The sequence below is a fragment of the Quercus lobata genome, chromosome 9 (assembly GCF_001633185.2).
Source record: "Quercus lobata isolate SW786 chromosome 9, ValleyOak3.0 Primary Assembly, whole genome shotgun sequence".
NCBI classification, from domain to species: domain Eukaryota; kingdom Viridiplantae; phylum Streptophyta; class Magnoliopsida; order Fagales; family Fagaceae; genus Quercus; species Quercus lobata.
In genome coordinates this window covers 3,019,447-3,026,345 of record NC_044912.1, presented here as the reverse complement: position 1 = coordinate 3,026,345, position 6,899 = coordinate 3,019,447, and the positions used below count along the sequence as shown (strand labels likewise).

At 33.6% G+C, this 6,899-nt stretch overlaps 1 long non-coding RNA gene across 1 annotated transcript; it reads left to right on the top strand.

Annotated features, from left to right (window-relative positions):
* The first annotated feature begins 280 nt into the window (after positions 1 to 280).
* Positions 281 to 4,605, top strand: LOC115960254. The gene is made up of 6 exons (XR_004085135.1): positions 281 to 341; positions 703 to 824; positions 1,614 to 1,770; positions 2,893 to 2,963; positions 3,775 to 3,846; positions 4,152 to 4,605. It is a non-coding gene; the product is annotated as an uncharacterized LOC115960254 (long non-coding RNA).
* Positions 4,606 to 6,899: the final 2,294 nt, after the last annotated feature.

The following is a 6,899-nucleotide window of genomic DNA, read 5'->3' as shown; positions in this document are numbered from 1 at the left end:
CCAAACTATGGGTCAAAGTAAGCAACTACATCACTCCTTATGAGGGCTTGGATGTTCCCCATTATAATTTAGACGATTCCACAATGGTTGTGGAAGGTATCAAAGTCAAGCGAAGCCGTGATGATTATGATGGGGCTGGGCCCAGTGGGGAAGGAAGTTTTATTGATGTGCCAAACTCAAAAAGGATTGAAAGGCTAATAGAATTTACAACCCATGGTAACTCTGATTCTGAGGAGCCAAGTGAGTACTTGGAATGTGATGAGGAGCTAAGTGATTGGCCAGAATCTAGTGAAAGTGTCCTGGAACGTTGAGGGAATTTGACAAATGGATTCAAATACTCTGTAAGTCAATGAATAATTCCTATTTTTTCTCTTGATTACCTATAAGTCGTTGTCTTTCTTCTTAATTTAATTTAAGTTTTGTTGGTTTATGCATTATCTTTTTTCCCTTTCCTTTAATATATACTTGTAATGTTGTCTTATTGTTTAATATTAAATTCTAAAAAGTATTTTGCTAACTGCAGCTTAGCTTCCTAATTTGCACTAATTCCAACTCTCCCCATACTTCGAAAGTGACTAGGGTTATTTTGGTTGGAGTAAGTTAATCCAAAAGCAAAATTTATAAATTATAAAACAGTGTCTTATAACATAAAGCGAATAGGGTCATTTTGGTTCAGTGACTTGTGTCACTTATTTGTGCCAGTTGCTCCCTTCATGGAAGATTATTGGACTTGTTGGCAAGGAGAAACTGTCACACTGCTAGGAGACAAGAAGACAAGTGCAACTGATTGTATGACCATGATTCTCATTCTGTCATATTCATTGGTAATTTCTGCATTCTTGTTGCCTTTACTTTGTCATTAAAAATTTTCAAAGTGCAACAATAGCATATGCATACCACTGCAAACAGTATTATTTTGAGTTTAAGTACTATGTCATTACATATGATATATGTGAACTATTATCTAGATTGCACTCAGATAGCGATGCTAATGCAACTTGGTCACAGTACTTGGAAATTACAAGCATGAATAGTTTAGCTAGAGGTATCATCTAGCTTCCTCCCTTGAGTAATTCCATTTGTTAAATGTTTTCCACTTGTTTAAGAGAATAACTGACTGTTGTATTATTCCATTTTTTTCTATGAAATTTTTATTATTTTAAATTGGGACAACAATTTTTAATGTTACTAAAATATTATTTATATGCATGTTAGACACTTTTTGGAAATTGTTATTGTAATTGTCACAATACAACAAACTTTAGAATCACATTGTAGTTAGTGAATGTTCCTAAATTCAAACTATGAGGAGCTTGATCATAACTTACTTTTATGAAAAACTAATTTGGAAATGCAAAATTTCCTCTAATTTGATTAAACTATCTTCATTAGAAACCTATGATGCTTGTACCTATATGTTAATAGATGTGAAACCACCAACTATTTAAGATGCTCTCACAGGAGAAAATCTTCATAGCTAAAAGCATTAAGTACCATTTTGTTTGTGTTAGGATCTTCGAGCGTTGGCTGATTCTGTGTCAAATTTCCATGTATTTAAATCTTTCAATTTCATTGTATCTTGTATTATGGGGGTTTTATTGGTATTGAGTTAGTGAGTGGAGGGAGGCATGTGCTGAAGTTGAAGCTGAAGTCTTTCTGCTTCTCCAAAAATGAATGTGTCAAGCAAAAGTGTGGTACAAAATCAAGATTTGAAAAGCCGTTGCACAGAGAATTTTCCCCTTACTTTACTCGTACAAAAATTGATTACCTGTAAGTCATTGTCTTTCTTCTTACTCTTATTTTTGTTGGTTGCTGCATTATCTTTTTATCTTTCCTTTGGCATATACTTGAACTTATGTTTGATTTAATTTTAAATTCTAAATAGTATATTGCTAGCTGCAGCTTTTCTTCGTTATTGGCACTTATTCCAACAAAAGAATCATTAGAGATTGTTGAACTTCTTGTCTTTTTTCTTAATCAATTTACAAAAGAATCATTAAATAACACATAGTAGTTCACCTAGTTAATTTAATATGCGTATTATTAAATCTTATGGATTGGTTCAATTTGTAAAAGAATCATCCCCATTCTTGAAGCTACTCTTTTAATCCCAAAAAAGAAAAAAAAGAAAAAATAGTTTTATAAAATAAACAATGATTAGGGTAATTTTGGTTCAGTGATTTGTGTTGGTTGCCCCATTGATGTAGGATTGTTGGACTTGTTCATGAGGAGAAACTATCACGTGGCCAAGAGAGAAGACAAGTGCATGCATTTATGCTTCTGATTTTCACTTGATCTAATAGATTGTAGGGTAAAATCTGCACTCTTGTTGCCTATATGCATGCCCCTGCAAACCTTATAATTGGAATTAATTATTATGTCTTTAAATATTATATATGTGAACTCATGTATAGATCACAATTAGAACGATTAGTCTGGAAAGACATAGCATCTAGCTTCCTCATATAAGATTTTCTATGGTTTTGTAATAACCTTCAACCAAAGAAAATGCTCTTTATCTGTTTAATAGTTCAGCTGATTTTTCTATCCTTGTTTTTGTCTTTTCCTTTGAAATTTTTATTATCTTAGTGTAGTATGGCAATTATAAAAGTTATTAAAATCATTTGTATTAGCATGTTTGAGGACATTGTTACTGTATTTCTCATAATACAACAAACTTTAGAATCAAATCACAGTTAGTGAATGTTCAAATTTCAAACATTAGGAGCTTGATCCTAACTTACTTTTATGAGGAATTAATGTGGATATGCAAATCATTGACCAAATCATTCAACCAAGTTCTTGATATATCCAAATATCATCAACATTGTACATGATTGATCCATAGCATCAGTTATGTTTTTGGTAATTTTCTTAAGCTATCTTCATTAGGAATCTAAGCTTGTTCAAAGATGTGCGGTAACCAACTCTATAAAAAGCTCTCGCAGGAGACAATCTTCAAGGTAAAAAGCATTTGATTCCAGTTTTATCTATTACCAAAACAATGCTATGAACAAGTATATATTACTCGATTGTTGGACATGTTGCGATGAATCAATGATCTACCATAATAGAGCATTGAATAGTAAGTATATTTGAATGGCCTTAGCCATGTGTTGCTCCTTTTTGGCGATGTAAGGAAATCATCATACATGTCATTGTCTTATGTAATGCCTGTGTAGAAACATTGGTAAGACCTTAATAATATTGCAATCCCTTCTTTCTCTACTTTTTGTTGCTTGATATTCCCCCCCCCGCCCCACCCTTTTCTTATTCTTTTAAGACATTTAGGAGTTTCATAAGTTATATATATATATATATATATATATCAGTGTAGTTTGAAAGAAAATGGGTGCTGCGACATGAATTTCCTTATTAATCTGTAAGATTAACAGTTTAAATTTCTTTTAAAATGTAGCGGCTCTTTGATTATGTAAGTTTTTACCATAAGACTTTTGTGCTTTTGCCTCTTGATGTACTTGAAAGTTTCTCCACCTTTTTAAAAACTTTTGCGTTGAATTAAATTATTCACTCCAAGTTGTCCATGCCCATTTCAGATCATGAGCAGGCAAAGCTGACCGTGCCCATTTCACATGATGAAACAACCAAGAGACCTATCTCCAAATTGTAACTTAATTAGGTTATACCCTGTCAAAGAGACTCAAATAGAATTAGAAGTAAAAGACAACAGTAGACAGTATAGAATTCTGCCCATACAACAGACTTAACTATAAATTGCTAATCATATCATCTGGTGTGTATTCATCATTACAGTAATCGGATTCAAGCCGGAAAGCAACTGTGCTGACAAGGTTGAAAATTGGAGAAGGTAGCCTACTTGGATTGGTAAGGCCTCCTGTTCTAGTTTTTACTGTTGTTTTATTATATCTAGAATTTAAGTTTTCTCCAAAACTTTCTAATTAGTTTTGTTATTTAGACTGATGCATTATGTTTCATAGTGGCAAGATGCTACGCTTTAACAATCATTCTTTATATATATATATATATTTATTTATTTATTTATTTATAGGCCTTCTTTTTTGAAGTATTTACATTTTTTTGTATTATATTTTGGGATATCCTTAAGGAAGTTGAAACAATCTGCTTCTGTTAATTAGTATTTGAAGTTAGCTTCTTTGACTTGGAAACAGGACCTGGTTAGGGAGCTATACTCTCCTGAAGTGGCTGCTCAAATTTTAACTACCTGTATCTGAAGGTGAGGAGTTACTGATACACTGATATGGCCTCATGTAACACATGCACGATATTTGATCAAAATAGCCTGCAATGCTGCATGCATTGGAAGTAAGGGATCACGTAATGGATTCTCATCAGAGTTTCATGGCTCCTAGATGGAGAAATCTGTGGAGCTTGAAGCTTTCTTTGAATATGTGTTTTTGTGTGGAAGTGTTGGCAAGAGTACGTGGCCACTAAAACAGATTAGTAGAAATGAAACATAGTGGATTATACTAAGTATGCTTTGATTATTTATTCCCAAAGTGCAGTCTTGCTCGGTCTGTATGGTTTGGGTCAGATTTGACCCATAGAACCAATTTCATTTTGTCCTTCCTCTTTGTAGCAATGGTTGGCTCAATAGATGGAGGATCCAGACTTTCATAAACTAGAATATTCTCTAGATTGTTTTTCATAATCGCTGCTGTAAAGTGAAGTTTACAAGTGCAAAACAGTCTGCTTATGAAGTGCTAATGCTCTAAATCTTTTGTTTTGCAGGTATTCAAAAGCCTATGATATACAACTGGTGGATCAAAGTAACTGCAGGAGAGTGAGTACCAGCGCTAGTGTATCTAGTTGTGGAGGAGTTACTAACAGTTGAGGAGCACTAGCAGAGAGATTGCAAATGGATTGGTTTTGTCCCTATGCAGCAAAATCAAGTTTTGGCAGGAATAATTATTGTAGTCTGTTGTAGTTTCTGCCATTTGCAACTGAATGGAAGCTCAATCCCCGACCGTTCAAAGTGCATTAACAAAGGCTGATTGAAGACCACTAGTGCATGGAAGTTGGAGAACGCTAGTGGTTCATATATGCTGTGCTTAGGGGAGTCACTGCAAAGGCTATGGCCCTGCTTGCTTCAAAGTCTTATGAACATCTTTTGGGGCTTGTAACTTTACTACCAGCCAACTCTTACTGCATTTTTGTACCAAAAAACCAAAGGCAGAAAAAAAGGCTATCTTTGCACCTTTTTTGGACTAATTTATGCCAAACGTCTGCATGCAATTTATTAACATTTTAAGATAGGAATTAAAATTTCTCTTACTTGTTCAATGTTTTGGTATACTTTATTGTTTTTATTTTCTCCCACAATGCAAAATATTATATTTTTTCTTGACAGCATTTGTGTCTTATGAGTGGCATTAAAGAAATTTCCAATAGAAAAACTTAGCTCAAATTGGTTAAGAGGTTGCTGATGAGAAGATAAATAAATTAAGAATACCTTCTCTTGTTTGGTAATGGAAGGAAGAAAATTGCATAATGAATTCAAATTTAAGAAGATCTAGTCTTTTCGAGTATATAATAATGAATTTCTACTCTGCAACATTGGTTTCAACCAGGGCTAGACACAACATATATAGTGGTAGAGAATTCAATCACACACAAGCATGATAGGAAAGTTCATTAGTGACTGCCTTTTTTCTTTTTTCTTTCTTTTTTAGCAAATACGACGAGCTTTCTCTTCCTGTCCTATCCCAAGCGATTTCTGGGCATTTGCAATACCTTCTGGATCTGAAATTCTACACATCACATAAACTATATTATAAAGCCAATATCAGCTTGGCTGTTACAGTCATCAATACATTAATGGAAGGAAAAATGTCAAAGTTTTGATCACATGACCTAATCCTCAATGAACTTGGATGCAATCATATGTCCAAGATTAAATATTGATTGAGAGGTTCAGGTGCAATGTCAGCCAATTCTGAGCTTAAAAGTTTTACAAGGTAAAATACTTGATTGGACATTGAGAATCTCTATAAATCAATTATATTTTAATATCTATTTAGTAATTTGCTGGTCATATATTTATTTGAGATATAGACAGACATATGACTATCTCCCTGAATTTATATTTCTGTCCAAAAAGATGTAGGAATCAAACCCATTAAAACTGTTATTTCCAATGAAATTGTAGACTTGAAAACCCCAAATGCATTAAAAATGGTTCAGAAGCTTCACAAGCATACTCATTATGATGCAGATATACCACAACTCTAGGTTCAGTGAAAAGGGGAGGGGGCGGGGACTTAAAAGGAATCCTCAAAACTATTTAAGAGTGACGATGTTGTCTTGTTATATAGAAATTGTACTATTTCCATCTTCTCTGCTACCCATAAAATGTACAAAGAAATCAAAACTTACCAAAGAACTGAGTGAAAATGCGTGTAAAGAAGTTCAAGTTACGGGAAACATTGTAGGCCATGGCAGGTGGAAGAGGTTTCACGATGGTGTCAATACCGAATACTCGTTGAAGAAACTGCATATACAAAAGAAGTATTATATCTCAAACTCAATTATGAATGGATTTAGATGGCCCGCCCCCAAGGGGGAGGGACCTTAAGAAAATAGAGGAGTAAAGATATCATTGAGAACCAAATAAACAAAGACGTAAACTAGTAAACTGTTAACCTCAAGCGGTGAATGACGCATAAGCTATAAAAAATGTCAATTGATAGGAAAACAGAACATGCTATAATTTCAGTAATCTACAATCATGGAAGATTCAAATATATAACCTCACTTCATGAAACTGAGGCTTCAATCATATTAACAGCCAACCAATACTGTCAATAAAAAATAAAAAAAGGAATTCTGCCTGAAGAAAACAAAATAGCATAATTTCCAAATCAAATTGAATACATAAAAGACAAAGCATCTTACGACTT